Below are 21504 nucleotides of genomic sequence, written 5' to 3'. Positions count from 1 at the left end.
TTATGGGCTTCCCACATTGTAGCCAGAGAGACATCCGGAGTTTCATTTACCAGGTAATATTGGTCGAGTTCTTCCTCAAATCTCTTTCCTACTTCCTCATCTTGCAATAAGTCTTCATTTAGTCTCCATGAGTTTATTTTTTTTTATGGGACCCTGGGAGTTTTTTTTCCATAACTATTGGAGCATGATCAGAGATGGTTATTGTCCCTATTGATGTACTAACTACTTCTTCTATCAACCTATGATCTATCAATATATATTCAAATCTTGAGTACATCAAGTGCTCCGGGGAATAAAATGAATAATCTCTCTCTCCTGCATTTTGAATTCTCCAAACGTTCACTAGTTGACATTGATACAACTTGTTTCTTACTTTCCTTATCTAACGTCTTTCCTTCATCTGTGCACTCGATGTACAATCCAAAGATGGGTCCATACAAAATTTAAAATCGCCTGCCAAGCACAAGATACCCTTTCTAAAAGAAGACAATTTATCTAATACTTTCTTTAAATAACTGTTTGGGTTATGGGTGAATAATACCAAATCGGAAAGTTTTTTTGAGTATATCTTCCCATTTGTATCCTGTGTAATATAAGTCTCCTGTAAAAAGGCAATCTTAGTAGAGTTACGTCTAAGCTCTTCCAGTAATTTATATATGTTAGTTGATGTATTCAACCCTCTGACGTTATATGTTAACATCTACAGCCGATTAATTTTGGTCTCTCCTCCTTATCCTCATCCTGTTTGTTGCTCCCCTCCTCTCACACCCGGACAAGTTGAGGGATGTAGGTGGGGAGCTTACTTCACAATATTTCCAAAAAAGTTAACCTTTACATTCATAGGGATCAGTAAGCTCATATGGTGGAACCACAAATTTTACACAAGTAAATTCCTGCATATCCTCCCCCTTTACTCCCTTCCTTCCTTTTTCTCCCCTTAACCTCTGCCGATATCCTTCCCCAACCCCACCTCCTTCCCCACATCTCCACTATCTCTTCCCCCATCCATTTCGATCTTGATGCTCCTGACTAATTAATGATCTTATAGTAGAGGATAAGGAGGATCAATCCCTAAACTCCTCCCACTCTCTACTTTCCTTCGGGGTGATGCTCAACTAACCCACTCGTGAAAGAATCACCCCCTCCTTAGTAGGTGAAAATGACTCAATGCCCATCTGGGCAACCTAACCACATATAAATTCTGTCTCCAGATCCCTCCACCGTCCCTCGTCCTTCCCCCTCCCTGCCCAACAGCACCCCCTCCCTTCTCCAATACTCAATTCCCATTTATTCTATGAACAGATTTATATCAGTTCTTTTTTTTTTTTAAACTAGGTGCCATTGTTCTTCACTAATTGTCTCCTATGCTTCACATTCTTCAGACCAGCCTAGTGTTTTTGGAATGGTAATATCCAATTTTTCACAAAAGTCTCAAATTTCCTCAGGGAATCTTAGTCTTACTGTCCGACCATCTCTTTTCCCTATCAAACAATCTGGAAAACTCCAACTATATAGAATTTTTTGTTTTTGCAAAGATTCCACTAGTGGTTTCAGTATCCTTTTTCTTCTCAATGTGGCCTGTGACAGGTCAGTAAAAATCTGTATGTTCACACTTTCATAACTAATAGGTGATTTATTTTTTCAGATTTGTCAAGATCTGAGCTTTATCTGCATATCTTTGGAACCTTATAATATCTCTAGGGGTTTCTACTGAGATGTTTCTTGGTTGCCTAATTCGGTGTACCCTCTCAAATATAACCTTATCCATTTCTCCTCTATCCAATAACGGATTAAAGATTTTTCTCATCTTGTCCAGTAGATCTTCACTGCACTGTTCCGGTAAGCCACGTACTCTCAGATTTTTCCTACTGCTCCTGTTCTCCTGATCCTCTATCTGATAAGCGAGATCCCTATGTCCCCTTTTTAATTCCCTCACCTCTTCCTTTAGGGGTTTTATTGTCCTTATATAACCTTCCTGTTTCTTTTCCAGATCTTCTACCCGATTTAATAGGTGAGCTAAATCCTTACTGATAGCTGTTAAGTAGGTTTTTAGGGATATTTCCAGTGTCTTGAGCATAGTGGCCATTTTTCCTTTTGTAAGTTGTTGATCCCTTGATATTATTTCAGCGTTTTGTTCTAATCCGGCATCTGATTCCAGGTCCTGTTCTAATGGGGTTTGTACCCCAGGGGTCAGGCCTATTGAAGTTCTGTTTAAGTTCCTCTTTACTTCCCTCTGTTTAGACTGAGTCCAATGCGGTTTTTCAGACAGCAACCTCTATGAGCCGTCCTCTTGAACCAAAAATGTTTTAATTGTGTTAGAGCTAGTGCTTATTTTTGCTGTTTTTTTCCGGAACACTACCTCTTGCTGGCCTGCCCCTTATGGTTTTAGAAAGTGCTATTTTTCCACTTATCCACTTTTTTTTTTTTTTTAATGGATCTAGATATTTAGATGTTTAATAATTTTAGTAGTTTTTCCACTATTCCACTATTTCAGCGAGTCTCCTAGCCATACAAACACAGATATTTAAACATATGTGGAGATGAGTGTCTAATCCAATGTAACAAACAAGATATTGGGGGGGCACGCCCTAAACACACATTTCTAAGGTTGGTGCTGCTATTCAGACCAATATACAAATTGAAATATAGAGAATAGCGCACGCATACACAAAAAAAGTTGCTTTCAAATCTTGCAAGGCTACTTTAAAACACCTGCTCGTAATAAATAAATATGGGGATTTACTCACACCATATGGCCATATTGTGCTTAAGCCCACCACTGCGTCAAAGTACCCCATTTTCAGTGGGTCCTACACTATTCATGGAAAAGATAAATCCCACTTCTCAAAACCATGGGGCATACTCACTCATTACATGGGAGAAGTTTGCTAGCTTCAGATTCCTCTGCTAAAACTGCAATATAAAGGGACCTCTCCTATAACTACTCACAGGTGGACAATGAGGTACTGGTGCTCCACCCAGAAGTCTGGACAGGACTCAACATGTAACAAATGAGTTATTGGGGGGCACACCCTAAACACACATTTCTAAGATTGGTGCTGCTATAAAGACCAATATACAAATTGAACCATAGAGAAAAGAGCACACATACACAAACATAAGTCCAATCCAATGTAACAGTCATCAGGGAAATAATCAAAGATATCCAAAAACTCTCAAGTTCATTAAAAAGTAGTCAATAGTATCAAATAATTAAGGTAAAGAAACTTAATTTTAGCAAAAGTAAAAACGGCAAGTAAAAGGGTCCTTTCACACGAACGATCCAATCAAATCTGGCTGTCAGTTTTTTAGGCGAATCTGATCGGATCCTCCTTGCATCCCTATGGGGCAGAGGATGTCAGCAGAGACATGTCCGCTGACACCCGCTGCCATCCACATCCGATCCTGTCCGTGAAATCCGGATGGATGGAAACCCTATTTTTCATCCGCCCAGGGGATGGGATCGGATGGGATCGGATGAGAGCAGACAGGCGGTCCGCTCTCATCCGATTCCCCATAGAGAGCAGCTGGGCTCTGACACCTCCCTCTCCGCACACAGAGCGGAGAGGGAGCTGTCACCTGCCTGCTCAGCAGGGATCAGTGTATCCATCCCCCGCTGAGCAGCACGGAGTCCGCCGATGGAGCGGACCATGTGAAAGGAGCCTAATACAAAAAAGGATCTCACCACTCTGCGAGGATCTTGGAGAATCAAGGAAGATCAAGGAGAGCCAAGGAGCAATCAAGGAGCTGGAAGGTCAAAAAAAAAGAAGGGAAAAAAAAAATTCAGGCTGGACTTACTGATTCATTCGATGTTAGTCACAGAGAGGTATAATGGCTGCCATCCACTTGTAACAAATAGCGTTATCAAATGCAGTAATAATATATGATGATGTATTGCAATGTAATGTCTTCATTCCACTTTTAGGAATTAGGGATTAGGAGTTGAAAGGGGGGTCGCTTATTCCTTCTTCCCTCTCACAATACACCAGGCACTCCGTGGGCTCTGGGCATCAGCAGCCACACACGCCCTGACAGCAACAAGCGGCAAGTAAGCAAGTAGCAGCAGCCGCCAGAGAGACAAAATGCTTGGATGCAAACAAGGGCACTGCAATGCATTGCACTGTGCCTGACCATGGCTTGATTGATAGCTGATAGCCCCTATAAATGAACAGGTAGGCTGACGAGGCAAGGAGACACAAAGGGCCATAAGAGGCAGGGAGCCACGGGATGGAGCTAGGCTAGGTGGCTAGATGGATGAGACCTGGAGCTGGAGCTCCATCTTCGCATTAGTGGCTGGTGCCCAGCATTCCCCTCTCAGGAGCGTGCCATCGAGTCTCCTCCCCCCCAGTGTGTGTGTGTGCTTAGTTTTTTTGAACATATTATTTCTGTGTTTTTTCCCAGTGGTACCTGCACACCATTCCTATATTCTTTTGTGTGACTTGTTCACATGACCTGAGGTCGAAAAGAGCTTTCTTTTATATAACAATATTTTAGTATTAGAGAACATTAACTTCCATTTGCAAGTTAACCGTTCATTTCAATTTAATTAAATAAAAAATTGTAGATTAATGTTCAGAATTCCTATGAAGAAGTAATAAATAAACAAATATCTACTAAACAGGTATAGTCAATATGAACTTTACCTAGCCTAACAAAACTGCTGAAATCCTGGCCCTCTGTGCTCCTTGTCAGTGTTTCTTGAGCATGTCTGTGATCAATCCATTGACAGTTTATCTGCATAGGTCAAAAACTGGAAAGAGCACAGAACCCATTTCTTAACACTATTGAAGTGAACGGTGACTGAGTTCAAGTAGGCTGTGCATTAGGCATGCTTGTGCTAAATAAAACAAGGTGTGTACCACAAATGATAAACACAGGCTGCGCTCAATAAAATGCTCTATATACATATAAAGCTCTCTTTAAATATAGTTCATGCGTGAGATAGTGGGGTATAGTCCACTATGGAGAAAGTCCATCACCCTGATACAGATCCAATGGGGTTGTGAAGAAAATGTGTGCTCCTTACAGCAAATGAGCCTCCACCACACCTCGTGTTCCACCCAAAGGGTAATGCTCTTACCAGATTCCAAAATGTCACAAGCCCATCAGAGTGATGATATCTCTCTTAACACCACCGGACTCAGCCTACACAACCTCATTCACGATTGCAATGTCCGCCGATCGTCATAGGTGCAAGGGAAAAAAAGGCGCATATAGGGCAATATCGTTCAAACAAATGACAACCTTTATTCTCAAATCCTCTCCCCTTACACTCACATGCAAACAGCAAACAAACAGCGTATCATATGTAGACAATCAGAGGTCCGCCGGCCGCTTACCGGACTCCCGCGAAGAGTTCAGCGTCCCGGAAGTTGCCGATCAGTGTGGCTGGACGGCGTCTCGTTGTCTGGGTGACCGCGCAAGTCACCGCCCTAACGCGTTTCGTCAGAGACTTCTACGAAGGCCCTCCGTAGAAGTCTCTGACGAAACGCGTTAGGGCGGTGACTTGCGCGGTCACCCAGACAACGAGACGCCGTCCAGCCACACTGATCGGCAACTTCCGGGACGCTGAACTCTTCGCGGGAGTCCGGTAAGCGGCCGGCGGACCTCTGATTGTCTACATATGATACGCTGTTTGTTTGCTGTTTGCATGTGAGTGTAAGGGGAGAGGATTTGAGAATAAAGGTTGTCATTTGTTTGAACGATATTGCCCTATATGCGCCTTTTTTTCCCTTGCACCTATGACGATCGGCGGACATTGCAATCGTGAATGAGGTTGTGTAGGCTGAGTCCGGTGGTGTTAAGAGAGATATCATCACTCTGATGGGCTTGTGACATTTTGGAATCTGGTAAGAGCATTACCCTTTGGGTGGAACACGAGGTGTGGTGGAGGCTCATTTGCTGTAAGGAGCACACATTTTCTTCACAACCCCATTGGATCTGTATCAGGGTGATGGACTTTCTCCATAGTGGACTATACCCCACTATCTCACGCATGAACTATATTTAAAGAGAGCTTTATATGTATATAGAGCATTTTATTGAGCGCAGCCTGTGTTTATCATTTGTGGTACACACCTTGTTTTATATGCTTTTATATTTTAGGCAGCTGCTCCCAATTTTTATGGTATTTATATGCACATGAAATATTGCCGCATAATTTTGTAAGCGCTGGGTGATTGGGTATTCACACTCAATCCTTTTTTCATGCTTGTGCTAAATAACAGAAAAACTGTCTGCAGTAGAATAAAATTAAAGGAAAACAAATTGGCTGCACACCATTCCAAGGAAAGACTAAATCACCAAACCTTAAATAGGAACCATCCCCACCGGACACAGGTGTTGGGTGTGATGATGCGGACACAGCACAGGGGACCAGTGTCGGGGCAGGCCATGCTAGGATGATATGATTCTGTCCGCTGGGAACTCTGGAAGGAAGCACTAGCCCGTGAGCAGCACCACCAGGGAAAAATGTTCCCCTCTATCCAGGAAAGGTTCCTTCTCACAGTATGAAGTGTGAATGTATTTATTGGGGAAACAACAGCACAAGGAGTGGACAGCTGAGTTAAGCAGGCTGGTCCAGGTAGAGATGCAGTTGGACGAGAACTACAGAGCCCTCCACTGGTATGTAGCCTAAGTGTGTTCATGGACACACTGATTTGGGACCCCCGGCAGAAGAGATTGAATCAGGGCAGGGTGCTACCAACCTCTGCCCAGCACTGGCAACAACACCAGAGTTCCAGGGAGGTGAGCATGTGAGCCCTCTCCCCAGTAACAAGCTAATGTAGTTAAGCTCCTACTCCCAGCTGAAGCACTGGCAGCCAGAGGACTTATGACCTCTGTCCCACACCTACTGATGACAACCCTTCCCTGCGGCGAAAAATAAAAATCAGATTGACCACATATGTGAGTTGACGCCCGACTAATGCAGGTCCAACCCAGATGAAGGTCTGGGACCTTGTTAGTGCACTTTTAAAGGGGGAGAAATGTGACAGATTCACCTGAGACAGAGGCTTTTGGAGGGGATTGCAGGCTAACCTCTTGCCTACTGACTATGGGCCCTGGCTTTTAAGAGAGCACTGCTCTTTGGGAGGGGACCCTTGGAGTAATGTTAGTTTGGTCCATGTCTCCCCAAAACACACGGACTCTGGGAATCTGGGAAGGCCCAGGATCCATGTTTAGAGTCAAGATGCCACAATACCAACAATAACTGCTCCACACTGTGAGACTCAGAGCATATGTTAATCTAATCAGCTCAAAGCCCCCTGTCTTGGGTCTCTTGCTATAATGTGGGTATTGTAAGAAGGTCCCTCCTTTAGTGTGCCTCCTAAGTGTCGTTCACCTATTGTTAATTGTGCTAATTAACTCACCTATTGTTTCTGTCTGTTTGCTAGCAAACTATTGTGGGATGTTATGTGATGTGTAATGTACTTTGTTGTGACCTTGGGACTGGGCAGTCTGACCTGAGATCTCTGATTAATCACAACATTGTCTGGGTGGCTAGTTGTTTAATTAACCTCATGTTTATAGCATTTGTTGGTTGTTGTTTAGCTATATTAATTATATTCCTGTATTCCTGTTTACAGTTTTGTATTGTTAGGGTAATATGATCAGGAGGGGAATATCCTCCTGTGGGGTATAAAGTATGTCTCTGAGTTTCAATAAACAGTCTTTGGGGTAAAAAGGGCTGGTATTGGCTCTCAGTCTGCTCGGAACGGTTTGGAGGGCAGGAGGCACTCTTTGGCAGAAATAAGCACCTAATAAGGGTACCAAGTGGTTCAGTCACAGAGATAATAGGATGGGCATGAGAACATTAATACTTTTTAACTGTTTCCACAAAGAGTTAAAAGGAAAAAAAAAGAAAAATATTATAATGATATAAAGTGCAAACACATACTTAATAATGTCCTCAGAATCAATCATGGCATCAAGAAAGCTAATGCATGTCAATAAAATGGCATCAGATGCAACTTTATCACATAATATTACCGCTGTTTATCAAACCCATAATTTAAGTAAACAATACACTCAGAAAAATGTTAGTGCACACAATCATAATATAATGCAATTTTTATTATAAAACTAAAAAATAATAATAAAATAATTGCATTGAATAAAATTATGAATAAATCAGAGCAGCGCAGATAAAACAATATAAAGTCCGAATCAATGCTTACATAAAAGCAAACCCAGTAAATTGTGCAACAAATGCAAAAATTGTGCAAATACGCATGGGTGAAAATCAAATCAATACAGTAAACCCCCCTCCATTGCGGGGGTTACGTTCCGGACCCAGCCGCGAAAAGTGAAATTCCGCGAAATAGAAAAACCCTATTAAAATGCATTGTAGGCATGTTTATTTTACTGTCACTGTACGTGTAAAAGCATTTTAAGGTCTTTAAACACACTTTTAGAACAATAGAAACTCATTTAAACACATAAAAGATACTAAGAGACAGAGCAAGAGCTATGGAAAACACAAAAATATTTCATTTTTAATGATTTATATAGTAAAATAACATTACAAAAAAAAACGCGAATTACCGGGACCGCAAAAACTGAACCGCGATGGAGCGGGGGATTACTGTATATACTTTGCAATGACAAGCGAGTGCATATGCAAAACTATGTAAATAAAGTGCATCATGTGCATACATATAAAAACATACAAAAACTTTTTGTTGCGCAAATACGTGCAAAAATATGCATATATAAAGTGCATATGTGTTAAAAAATAGGAAAAATATATCAAAATTGTGCAAACATATGTGCAAAATATGCATGTATAAAGTGCATATGTTTAAGAAATGATTAGTCCATGGAAAAGTTCATATAACATCCACCAAAGAGTGCAAAATAAACATCCTTAGAGGATCCTAGATATGTGGCCACCACCAACATTATAAATGAATCGGAGGCTTACCAGATAATAGGGACCCAACAAAGCGTATACTTTTTGGGTCAATCAGGCTGACACAAAGGTAAATGATCTTTATGGCAGATGTCACAGATCTTCCATAGAAAGGTATAGACTCATCTTTCACAAATCACGATAGGAAAATCTTTGGTGCCCACAGCAGGAAAATACTATCCACGAAATTCTCAAGGAAACAAAAAACTCACATAGTACGTACCTTTAAGAGCAATTTAATATCAAAGGAAAAACACACTTACAGAAATCCAGTGTAAAAAGTGATTGTACAGATAAATAACCTCAGCATATGCAGTAGACCCAACGTGTTTAGTCTAAATAGACATCATCTGGGGTGTCCTGCTGCAAATGCTGATCCTTTATATACAATTACATTTCCAAAAACCATTGAGTAAAATTATGTCTAGCTATAACAGTGTGTGCACCCATACAACTTAGAAAAACAGTTGTACCCAAACTTGTCCACTGTACCTTGCATGCAATGGTGTCCTGCTGCATACTGAAGCTCCCATATAGACAGGAAATATGTGACCTTCACTTACTCGAGTTGTGTCTGTCTATTGGTTGTTTGTTAAATTAAAGTTGAGTAAAAAAAAAAAAAACTTTGAGCGGAGGTCACATGTTTCCTGTCTAGAGTGGAGCTCCAGTCTTAAGCCAGACCCCTCTCAGTTAGTGGGCATGGAAGAAGAGGGAGGAGTGGGCTGTTATTTACCACTGTGTATATGCCCAGATGTGTGGCTCTATAGTCACATGGGCTGCTCAGATGTGATAGTGAGATAATGCTCAACAAAGAAACTTACTGAAAACTGAGTATGTGCAGTGTTGCAACGACGGCTGCAAAATGCCTAGCTGAATTAGGAACAAGAACAGAAGGTAGAGATAGAGAGCAGCAGAATCAACCAGGTTGTTTGCAGAATATATAAAACAAATCTCATAGTGACTAGGGTTGAGCGAACACCTAGATGTCCGTGTTCGACGGGTTCGGCCGAACTTTAAAAAAAAGTCCGGGTCCGTGTCCCGGACTTTTACCGAACTTTTCCCGGACACCGAACCCCATTGAAGTCAATGGGGACCCGAACTTTAAGGCACTAAAATGGCTCTAAAACACCAAAGGAAAGGGCTAGAGTGCTGCAAATGGCAGCAAAACGTAATTAAGAGCATGGCAAGTGCTCTGCAAACAAATGTGGATAGGGAAATAACTTAAAACAACAAAAAAAAAACAGAAAAATAAAACAATGTTCTTCTTCATCTCTGAAGGACGAGGCCCATATGGAGTAGGAGGGAGGTTGAGGTGGTGGTGGATGTGGCGGTGACATAGGCGTGCGCACAGGGTGTGCTGGGTGTGCCTGGGCACACCCTAATCACCTAGGGCACATAGCATTGCCAGTGAGGAGATGGGAAAGATCTCCCTGGGACCTGCTCTGCTCTATTTCTCCTTGCCTACAGGTACATGGCCCCGATACATTACTCTCCCTGCTGGCAAACACATGCATGTGTATTTCAACTTTGGGGTGCACACCTTAATGCAATAGGCTGCGCACACCTATGGGCGGTGTAGGTGGAAGCGGCGGTGGAGGAGGACCAGGGCCGGATTAACAGCATCATGGGCTTGGTGCTGAGGATTTTGAAGGGCCTTAAGGGCCGTGCCTTGCCATGCACCCAGAGGAGGAAGGGTGCAGCCATGCATGCCTAATTCAACATGGGATGCTGTCTCTGAAGCCCATAAACACATCCATGCATCGCCAACTGTCCCTCCTTGTCCGGCCTTCACGCTGTGTGGGGAGGTTCTGAGGGTGCTGCCTGGGGAAGCGAGCATAGAAGCCAGACTTCTGTGTTTACAAGTGACAGAAGAGCGGTAACAGTGAATATGGCCAACCCGGGGCCTATATAAAAGGTAGGGGCCTGGAGCTGCAGCTCCAATAGCCCCTACATTAATCTGGCCCTGAGGAGGAGGACGAGGTAGCCAACACTGCTTCTTTTCAAAAATTTTAAATGGGGGTACACCCCAAAAGAGTGAGAAAGAGCAAAAATGGAACAATGGGTGGGTAAGGTCGGTATCCATTGCTATTCTGCATAAGGTACGGAAAAGTCCCGTGGGATCCATGCCTGGTTCATTTTAATGAACGTGAGCTTGTCCACATTGTCTCTGGACAGGCGGCTGCGCTTGTCTGTTATAACGCCCCCAGCCGTGCTAAATACCCGTTCAGATAATACACTGGCTGCAGGGCACGCCAGCACCTCCAAGGCGTAAAGGGCAAGCTCAAGCCATGTGCCCAATTTGGAGACCCAGAAGTTGAAGGGGGCAGACCCGTCATTCACTACATGTAGGCGTGTGCACACATACTGCTCCACCATGTTGGTAAAATGCTGCCTCCTGCTAAGACGTTCCATCTGAGCTGCTGGTGCTGCTGTTTGTTGTGGCGTGCTGACAAAGCTTTTCCACATTTCGGCCATGCTAACCCTGCCTTCTGAGGTGCTGGCGGTGCCCTGGTTGCGTTGGCGACCTCCTCCTCCTCCTCCTCTGCCTTGTGCTTCCACTGTGGCCCCGCTGTCAGATGGGAATGCCAGCAGCATGGCGTCTACCAGCGTGCGCTTGTACTCGCGCATCTTGCGATCGCGCTCCAGTGAGTGAATTAAGGACGGTACGTTGTCCTTGTAACGGGGATCCAGCAGCGTGGCCACCCAGTAATCAGCACAAGTTAGAATGTGGGCAACTCGGCGGTCGTTGTGGAGACACTGCAGCATGTAATCGCTCATGTGTGCCAGGCTGCCCAGAGGCAACGAAAGGCTGTCCTCTGTGGGAGGTGTATCGTCCGTGTCCTCTGTATCCCCCCAGCCACGCACCAGTGATGGCCATGAGCTGGCCTGGGTGCCACCCTGCTGTGAACATGGTTCCATCTCCTCCTCCAGCTCCTCCTCCTCCTCATCCTCCTCATCCTCCAGAACTGTGCCCCTGCTGGACAATTGCGTCCCTGGCGTTTGCGTGTGCAGGAACCCACCCTCGGAGCCCCTTGCGAATGACTGCCCTGAAAGCCTTGGAAATGTTACCTCTTCATCCTCCTCCTCCTCCTCATCCTGTGCCACATCCTCTTCCATCATCGCCCGAATTGTTTTTTCAAGGAGGCATAGAAGTGGGATAGTTAAGCTGAGAACGGCGTCATTGCCACTGGCCATGTTGGTGGAGTACTCAAAACAGCGCAACAAGGCACACAGGTCTCGCATGGAGGCCCAGTTAAATTAAATAGCGGAATAGAAAATATGATCCAAAAAAAGTGTATGTATATCACACGTACACAACCACACTGGGCCCCAATTACTATTGTTTGTACCCCTAAAAGGCTAGATGAGGAGTAGGGGGAGTATGGAACAGGCAGCACCCTCAAACCTTCAGAAGTATGAGATGAACCCCAACAACTTAGAAAGGTGGATCTCTCTCACACGTACCGACACAGACTATCCCGCAATTCAATTGATCCTCAAAGGTTTTTATTGAATAGCGGAATAGGAAATATGATCAAAAAAAAGTGTATGTATATCACACGTACACAACCACACTAGGCCCCAATTACTATTGTTTGTACCCCTAAAAGGCTAGATGAGGAGTAGGGGGGGTATGGAACAGGCAGCACCCTCAAACCTTCAGAAGTATGAGATGAACCCCAACAACTTGGAAAGGTGGATCTCTCTCACACGTACCAACACAGACTATCCCCCAATTTAACTGATCCCCAAAGGTTTTTGATTAAATAGCGGAATAGAAAATATGATCCAAAAAAAGTGTATGTATATCACACGTACACAACCACACTAGGCCCCAATTACTATTGTTTGTACCCCTAAAAGGCTAGGAGTAGGGGGAGTATGGAACAGGCAGCACCCTCAAACCTTCAGAAGTATGAGATGAACCCCAACAACTTGGAAAGGTGGATCTCTCTCACACGTACCAACACAGACTATCCCCCAATTTAACTGATCCCCAAAGGTTTTTGATTAAATAGCGGAATAGAAAATATGATCCCAAAAAAGTGTATGTATATCACACGTACACAACCACACTAGGCCCCAATTACTATTGTTTGTACCCCTAAAAGGCTAGGAGTAGGGGGAGTATGGAACAGGCAGCACCCTCAAACCTTCAGAAGTATGAGATGAACCCCAACAACTTGGAAAGGTGGATCTCTCTCACACGTACCAACACAGACTATCCCCCAATTTAACTGATCCCCAAAGGTTTTTGATTAAATAGCGGAATAGAAAATATGATCCCAAAAAAGTGTATGTATATCACACGTACACAACCACACTAGGCCCCAATTACTATTGTTTGTACCCCTAAAAGGCTAGGAGTAGGGGGAGTATGGAACAGGCAGCACCCTCAAACCTTCAGAAGTATGAGATGAACCCCAACAACTTGGAAAGGTGGATCTCTCTCACACGTACCAACACAGACTATCCCCCAATTTAACTGATCCCCAAAGGTTTTTGATTAAATAGCGGAATAGAAAATATGATCCCAAAAAAGTGTATGTATATCACACGTACACAACCACACTAGGCCCCAATTACTATTGTTTGTACCCCTAAAAGGCTAGGAGTAGGGGGAGTATGGAACAGGCAGCACCCTCAAACCTTCAGAAGTATGAGATGAACCCCAACAACTTGGAAAGGTGGATCTCTCTCACACGTACCAACACAGACTATCCCCCAATTTAACTGATCCCCAAAGGTTTTTGATTAAATAGCGGAATAGAAAATATGATCCAAAAAAAGTGTATGTATATCACACGTACACAACCACACTAGGCCCCAATTACTATTGTTTGTACCCCTAAAAGGCTAGGAGTAGGGGGAGTATGGAACAGGCAGCACCCTCAAACCTTCAGAAGTATGAGATGAACCCCAACAACTTGGAAAGGTGGATCTCTCTCACACGTACCAACACAGACTATCCCCCAATTTAACTGATCCCCAAAGGTTTTTGATTAAATAGCGGAATAGAAAATATGATCCCAAAAAAGTGTATGTATATCACACGTACACAACCACACTAGGCCCCAATTACTATTGTTTGTACCCCTAAAAGGCTAGGAGTAGGGGGAGTATGGAACAGGCAGCACCCTCAAACCTTCAGAAGTATGAGATGAACCCCAACAACTTGGAAAGGTGGATCTCTCTCACACGTACCAACACAGACTATCCCCCAATTTAACTGATCCCCAAAGGTTTTTGATTAAATAGCGGAATAGAAAATATGATCCCAAAAAAGTGTATGTATATCACACGTACACAACCACACTAGGCCCCAATTACTATTGTTTGTACCCCTAAAAGGCTAGGAGTAGGGGGAGTATGGAACAGGCAGCACCCTCAAACCTTCAGAAGTATGAGATGAACCCCAACAACTTGGAAAGGTGGATCTCTCTCACACGTACCAACACAGACTATCCCCCAATTTAACTGATCCCCAAAGGTTTTTGATTAAATAGCGGAATAGAAAATATGATCCCAAAAAAGTGTATGTATATCACACGTACACAACCACACTAGGCCCCAATTACTATTGTTTGTACCCCTAAAAGGCTAGGAGTAGGGGGAGTATGGAACAGGCAGCACCCTCAAACCTTCAGAAGTATGAGATGAACCCCAACAACTTGGAAAGGTGGATCTCTCTCACACGTACCAACACAGACTATCCCCCAATTTAACTGATCCCCAAAGGTTTTTGATTAAATAGCGGAATAGAAAATATGATCCCAAAAAAGTGTATGTATATCACACCTACACAACCACACTAGGCCCCAATTACTATTGTTTGTACCCCTAAAAGGCTAGGAGTAGGGGGGAGTATGGAACAGGCAGCACCCTCAAACCTTCAGAAGTATGAGATGAACCCCAACAACTTGGAAAGGTGGATCTCTCTCACACGTACCAACACAGACTATCCCCCAATTTAACTGATCCCCAAAGGTTTTTGATTAAATAGCGGAATAGAAAATATGATCCCAAAAAAGTGTATGTATATCACACGTACACAACCACACTAGGCCCCAATTACTATTGTTTGTACCCCTAAAAGGCTAGGAGTAGGGGGAGTATGGAACAGGCAGCACCCTCAAACCTTCAGAAGTATGAGATGAACCCCAACAACTTGGAAAGGTGGATCTCTCTCACACGTACCAACACAGACTATCCCCCAATTTAACTGATCCCCAAAGGTTTTTGATTAAATAGCGGAATAGAAAATATGATCCAAAAAAAGTGTATGTATATCACACGTACACAACCACACTAGGCCCCAATTACTATTGTTTGTACCCCTAAAAGGCTAGGAGTAGGGGGAGTATGGAACAGGCAGCACCCTCAAACCTTCAGAAGTATGAGATGAACCCCAACAACTTGGAAAGGTGGATCTCTCTCACACGTACCAACACAGACTATCCCCCAATTTAACTGATCCCCAAAGGTTTTTGATTAAATAGCGGAATAGAAAATATGATCCCAAAAAAGTGTATGTATATCACACGTACACAACCACACTAGGCCCCAATTACTATTGTTTGTACCCCTAAAAGGCTAGGAGTAGGGGGAGTATGGAACAGGCAGCACCCTCAAACCTTCAGAAGTATGAGATGAACCCCAACAACTTGGAAAGGTGGATCTCTCTCACACGTACCAACACAGACTATCCCCCAATTTAACTGATCCCCAAAGGTTTTTGATTAAATAGCGGAATAGAAAATATGATCCCAAAAAAGTGTATGTATATCACACGTACACAACCACACTAGGCCCCAATTACTATTGTTTGTACCCCTAAAAGGCTAGGAGTAGGGGGAGTATGGAACAGGCAGCACCCTCAAACCTTCAGAAGTATGAGATGAACCCCAACAACTTGGAAAGGTGGATCTCTCTCACACGTACCAACACAGACTATCCCCCAATTTAACTGATCCCCAAAGGTTTTTGATTAAATAGCGGAATAGAAAATATGATCCCAAAAAAGTGTATGTATATCACACGTACACAACCACACTAGGCCCCAATTACTATTGTTTGTACCCCTAGAAGGCTAGGAGTAGGGGGAGTATGGAACAGGCAGCACCCTCAAACCTTCAGAAGTATGAGATGAACCCCAACAACTTGGAAAGGTGGATCTCTCTCACACGTACCAACACAGACTATCCCCCAATTTAACTGATCCCCAAAGGTTTTTGATTAAATAGCGGAATAGAAAATATGATCCCAAAAAAGTGTATGTATATCACACGTACACAACCACACTAGGCCCCAATTACTATTGTTTGTACCCCTAAAAGGCTAGGAGTAGGGGGGAGTATGGAACAGGCAGCACCCTCAAACCTTCAGAAGTATGAGATGAACCCCAACAACTTGGAAAGGTGGATCTCTCTCACACGTACCAACACAGACTATCCCCCAATTTAACTGATCCCCAAAGGTTTTTGATTAAATAGCGGAATAGAAAATATGATCCCAAAAAAGTGTATGTATATCACACGTACACAACCACACTAGGCCCCAATTACTATTGTTTGTACCCCTAAAAGGCTAGATGAGGAGTAGGGGGAGTATGGAACAGGCAGCACCCTCAAACCTTCAGAAGTATGAGATTGTGTTCACTGTACCCCACAAAGATTGAGTTCACTGCACCCCACAATGATTGTGTTCACTGCACCCCACAAAGATTGTGTTCACTGCACCTCACAAAGATTGTGTTCACTGTACCCCCCAAAGATTGTGTTCAATGCACCCCACAAAGATTCTGTTCACTGTACCCCACAAAGATTGTGTTCACTGCACCCCAAAAAGATTGTGTTCACTGCACCCCAAAAAGGATGTTGTTCACTGCACCCCAAAAAGGATGTTGTTCACTCCACCCCAAAAAGATTGTGTTCACTGCACCCCACAAAGATTGTGTTCACTGCACCCCAAAAAGATTGTGTTCACTGCACCCCAAAAATGATTTTGTTCACTGCACCCCAAAAAGGATTTTGTTCACTGCACCCCAAAAAGGATGTTGTTCACTCCACCCCAAAAAGATTGTGTTCACTGCACCCCAAAAAGATTGTGTTCACTGCACCCCACAAAGGATTTTGTTCACTGCACCCCAAAAAGATTGTGTTCACTGCACCCCAAAAAGGATGTTGTTCACTGCACCCCAAAAAGGATTTTGTTCACTGCACCCCAAAAAGATTGTGTTCACTGCACCCCACAAAGGATTTTGTTCACTGCACCCCACAAAGATTGTGTTCACTGCACACCAAAAAGGATTGTGTTCACTGCACCCCAAAAAGATTTTGTTCACTGCACCCCAAAAAGATTGTGTTCACTGCAGCCCAAAAAGATTGTGTTCACTGCAGCCCAAAAAGATTGTGTTCACTGCAGCCCAAAAAGATTGTGTTCACTGCAGCCCAAAAAGATTGTGTTCACTGCAGCTCACACACAGAAAAATGGATGTGGATCACTGACACCTGCCTATCTCCAATCCCACACCACACAGCAATATCGATTGTAGTTTGTAGAACACAGTTTCCCTAAAATTCAGCAGACTCTGTCCCTAACAGGATTGAGAAGAGATCGTAGATCAGGATTGAGTGCAGATTCACCCCACCCCCCACACAGCAATATCGATTGTAGTTTGTAGAAGACACTGACCCTATAATTCAGCAGACTCTATCCCTAAAATGCCTACAACTCGCCCTGCCTAAACACTCCGACCTGTCCCTCAATTCTATGGTTTTTTCCTGCCTATCTTTCCCTAATCAGCAGCCAGCACGTTGATGTGTGCTCTGTCCCTGAATCTAAGCAGCATAATGACGCCGCTGCGGCTGCCTCGAACTTATAAAGACTTGGTCACATGCTTCAGACGGCCAATCACAGCTACTGAGACATTTGCAGGCATGGCTGGGATGGCTTAAGGCACACCAGTTAAACGATTGTTGATTGGCTGTTGAAAGCCCGCCATGAAAAGAGCGCCAAAGCATGCAAAACCCGGAAATAAAACGACCGAACACGGATTTTTACCCGAACATACAGTAAAGTGTCCGTGTCCGTGTTCGGGTACAAAAAATCCAATTATTCGGTACGAACACGAATAATACAGTCCGTGTTCGCTCAACACTAATAGTGACTGAGTATTGACAGCATGTAATACGCATTTACTGACAGTTTTTTAAGATGTGGGTTTAGTGAGTGACACTTTAAGTCTTAGTGTAAGGTACACTTAACTCTTAGTGTATAGGTTGCTATAGAACTAAGCTGACTTTTCACTACCATGCAAAATATAATGCAAAGAAGTTTCCAAATGAATTGAAAGGGTTTAATATTGTGTGGAACAGGTTTTGGGGATAGCTGAAGGAATAATCTTGGTTAGTTGGAAGAGTAAATAAACTAGGCTTGGTGGAAGGGCAAGTTAAAAAAGAAAACCGGTAGAGGGGGCGTGGCCTGGAGCGGCATGCGGTAGGACGCGAGTGAGAGGAGCTCCGCCGGCCGTTTCTCCTAATATTCAATATCCTGCACCCTAACATCCTGGATTGCCTCCCCTTGGGCCTCCTGACCCCCCGCAGACACCCCGCAACATGTCACCGCCCAAAAAATCGGCGGACACCACCACCAAGTTGGATAAATTTCGCCGCCTGGAGAAGGAGCTTCAGGCCCAAGATGGCACCGCGGCAGGACCGGAGGTAAGTGCGGCGGGAGCCGAGACAGAGAGGGTCCTGGAAGCAATATCTCAATGCCAAGCATCCCTTACCACTAAGATTGAGGAGGTGAAGGTTGACATCTCCCTGGTTCGCCAGGACCTCCAGAAATGAAGGGAAAGGGTCACAGATGCAGAGCAGCGGATCAGTGGGGTTGAAGACTCCCTGCCCCCCTTACAGCTAGCCTCTGACAATCTCCAGCTACAAGTCACACAATTGCTGATGAAGCAGGATGATATGGAGAATAGACTGCGGAGGTGCAACATTAGGCTAATAGGCCTGCCTGAGGGAGCTGAGGGATCCCACCCTTCAGACTTTCTGGAACAGCTGCTAATTGATACCTATGGCCGGGAAGCCTTCTCCCCCACTTTTGTTGTAAAGAGAGCCCACCGTCTCTCTGGCCGACCAGCGCCTCAGGGGGCACCCCCCCGCACCTTTATAGCGAAGCTCCTTAACTTCAGGGACAGAGACACCGTCCTTAGGGTTACCAGAGAAAAAGGCAACACCCCCTTTGGTAATGGGAGACTTGCAATCTTCCCCGACATCTCAATTGAAGTTCAGAAAAAGCGCAAAACCTTCATCGAGGCTAAACGCAGGCTCCGCATAAAGCACATTAAATATGCTATGCTCTATCCGGCCCGCCTTCGTGTTGAAGGTGAAGACAGAGTGCACTTTTTTGACGACCCTGAGGCAGCTATTTCCTGGCTGGAACATCTTGAGGCGCAAGCCTGAATGTACCTCATGCCTCCCTTCTGGAATTACCTGCTTCCCCTCCTCAGAACCTGGCCTCTCCATCCTTGCGTAGAACACCTGCAAGTATGTTATGGCCTGATCCGGGTTCATTGGCTATCTACTCATCCTTCTTTGTGTGTTGTTGTGGCTTTGGACCCTGCACTGGATACCTGAATGTGGCTGTCCCGGCTCCCCCCGCAAGGAGTTTTATCCACCCCCCTCCTTTTTTGTCTTCATTCACCTCTCCTTCTGTGCTCCCCTTCTGTTATATATCCCATTCCGCCTTCCTCATCTGGAAAAGGGACGGGCCTCCTTACAAGCTGACGGAGCACCTACATTTTTTGCCCCTAATGTGTGATATCACCCCCCCCCTAATTTTCATTGTTACTTTTTTTTCTACCTTTTCCTTCCCCCTTTTTGTCTCCTTCCCATTCTTCAATTTTTTTCAGCAAAGTGTCCTGCTCGCATGCCATGCTACCCAGCGAAGTTTCCCTCCCCCAGACTGCCTATGGTAGGCACGCCTGCCAACCACCCTTCTGTCATCATGTACGGGGATGGGACTTGTTTTTCTTTCAGGCCCCTGAAACTTTTCATATTTTTTACCCCTGGACACTTTTTCCTCCTATGCTGGACCCTTTTTGTCCCCCTCCTGGGTTTTTTGAACCATGTTGGTTGACTGGTTGGGTTGGGATTTTTCAGGCCCGCACAAGTTGGGGTGTTTGCAGGGCGGGGTGGGTGTGCAAGATGTCTTTATTGATGCATTTTATTAGTTGCTTTTTCTTGTCTTTTAGATATATGTCATGCTTACTCATATCTGTAGTGCTTGTACTAAACTTCTCATACAGCCATATAGATGCTCCTGGTGATGCCGTATCTTGGTCTGTCCTGGGATTGCCTAGTAATGTTGTGGGTTGAATGGAACCCCTGGATCTCCTGTACATTATGCTGCTTGCCCTTCTAAATGGTGTGCCTTAAATTTCTGACGTGGAATGTCCGTGGTCTTAGGGACAAGATTAAGCGCTCAGTGGTGTTTGATGTGCTCAAACGTCATAAGGCTGATGTTATAGTCCTACTGGAGACCCATCTAGATGGCGCACTGCAACAGGCGATGAGGCGCCCATGGATAGGTTGGACTTTGCACTCCATGTTTACCACACACTCTCGGGGAGTGGTGATCCTGATCGCTAAGACTGTGCACTTTGAGCTCCGGGGGTTCCCTAGTAGACCCATTGGGCAGATTTGTGTTTCTGGAAGTACTTTTGTGTGGTGAGCCGTATTTACTAATGGCATTCAACGGCCCCCCCTTCTCCTCGGCCATCCTACTTGAAGGGCTGGACTTCATGATGCTACACCCCAATATTCCTTTGATCTGGCTTGGGGATTTTAACAACACCATGAATCCCAATCTAGACAGATTGCACGTCTCCGGGGCCCCTCAGGCTCCACTCACTACTACCAGGTTTGCCCGCCTGATGGTGGAGTTCAATCTTCTGGACTCTTGGAGAGTCAAGTATCTCACTCTTCAGGCCTTCTCCTGTCACTCTTCCACTCATCGCTCTATGTCCCGTATAGACCTCATCCTTATCTCCCCGTCCCTGCTCCCCAATTTACTGGATGCTAGTTTTCACACCCGCAGCCTCTCTGACCATAGACCCTACTGGATATCAGTGAGTTTCCAAGGTGTATGGGTCGGGCCCGCCTGGAGACTGAACCCCTTTTTGCTCTCTCTGATTCCTAAAGAAAGGAATATAGCCGAAGAATGGCAGCATTTTTTCGCTGATAATACCATCTCGGCTTCCCTTCTCGTGGTCTGGGAGACTTTTAAACTGCATGCCCGGGCGACCCTGACCGCCACCATCAACACCATTAAAACTGACTCACCACGGGCCTACACGCAGGCTACGCAGACCCTGGCATCGGTGGAGGAGGTCTTTTCGGCTGATCCGCCGCCGCCGGGAGCAGATCAACTTAAACTCCTCACCAGAGTGGTAGAACAATTAGATTATGAGAAAGCACGTAGGACCCTCTTTTTTCAGAAACAAAGGCTGTACGAACATGGTGAACGTGTGGGAAAACTTCTGGCCTACCTAGTTCATAGTAACAACAAACCACCAGTAGTCATCA

The sequence above is a fragment of the Pelophylax lessonae genome, assembly GCF_965119305.1.
Source record: "Pelophylax lessonae genome assembly, chromosome: 3".
NCBI lineage: Eukaryota > Metazoa > Chordata > Amphibia > Anura > Ranidae > Pelophylax > Pelophylax lessonae.
The sequence above is the reverse complement of the archived record's forward strand: the minus strand, read 5'-3'. Positions refer to the sequence as shown.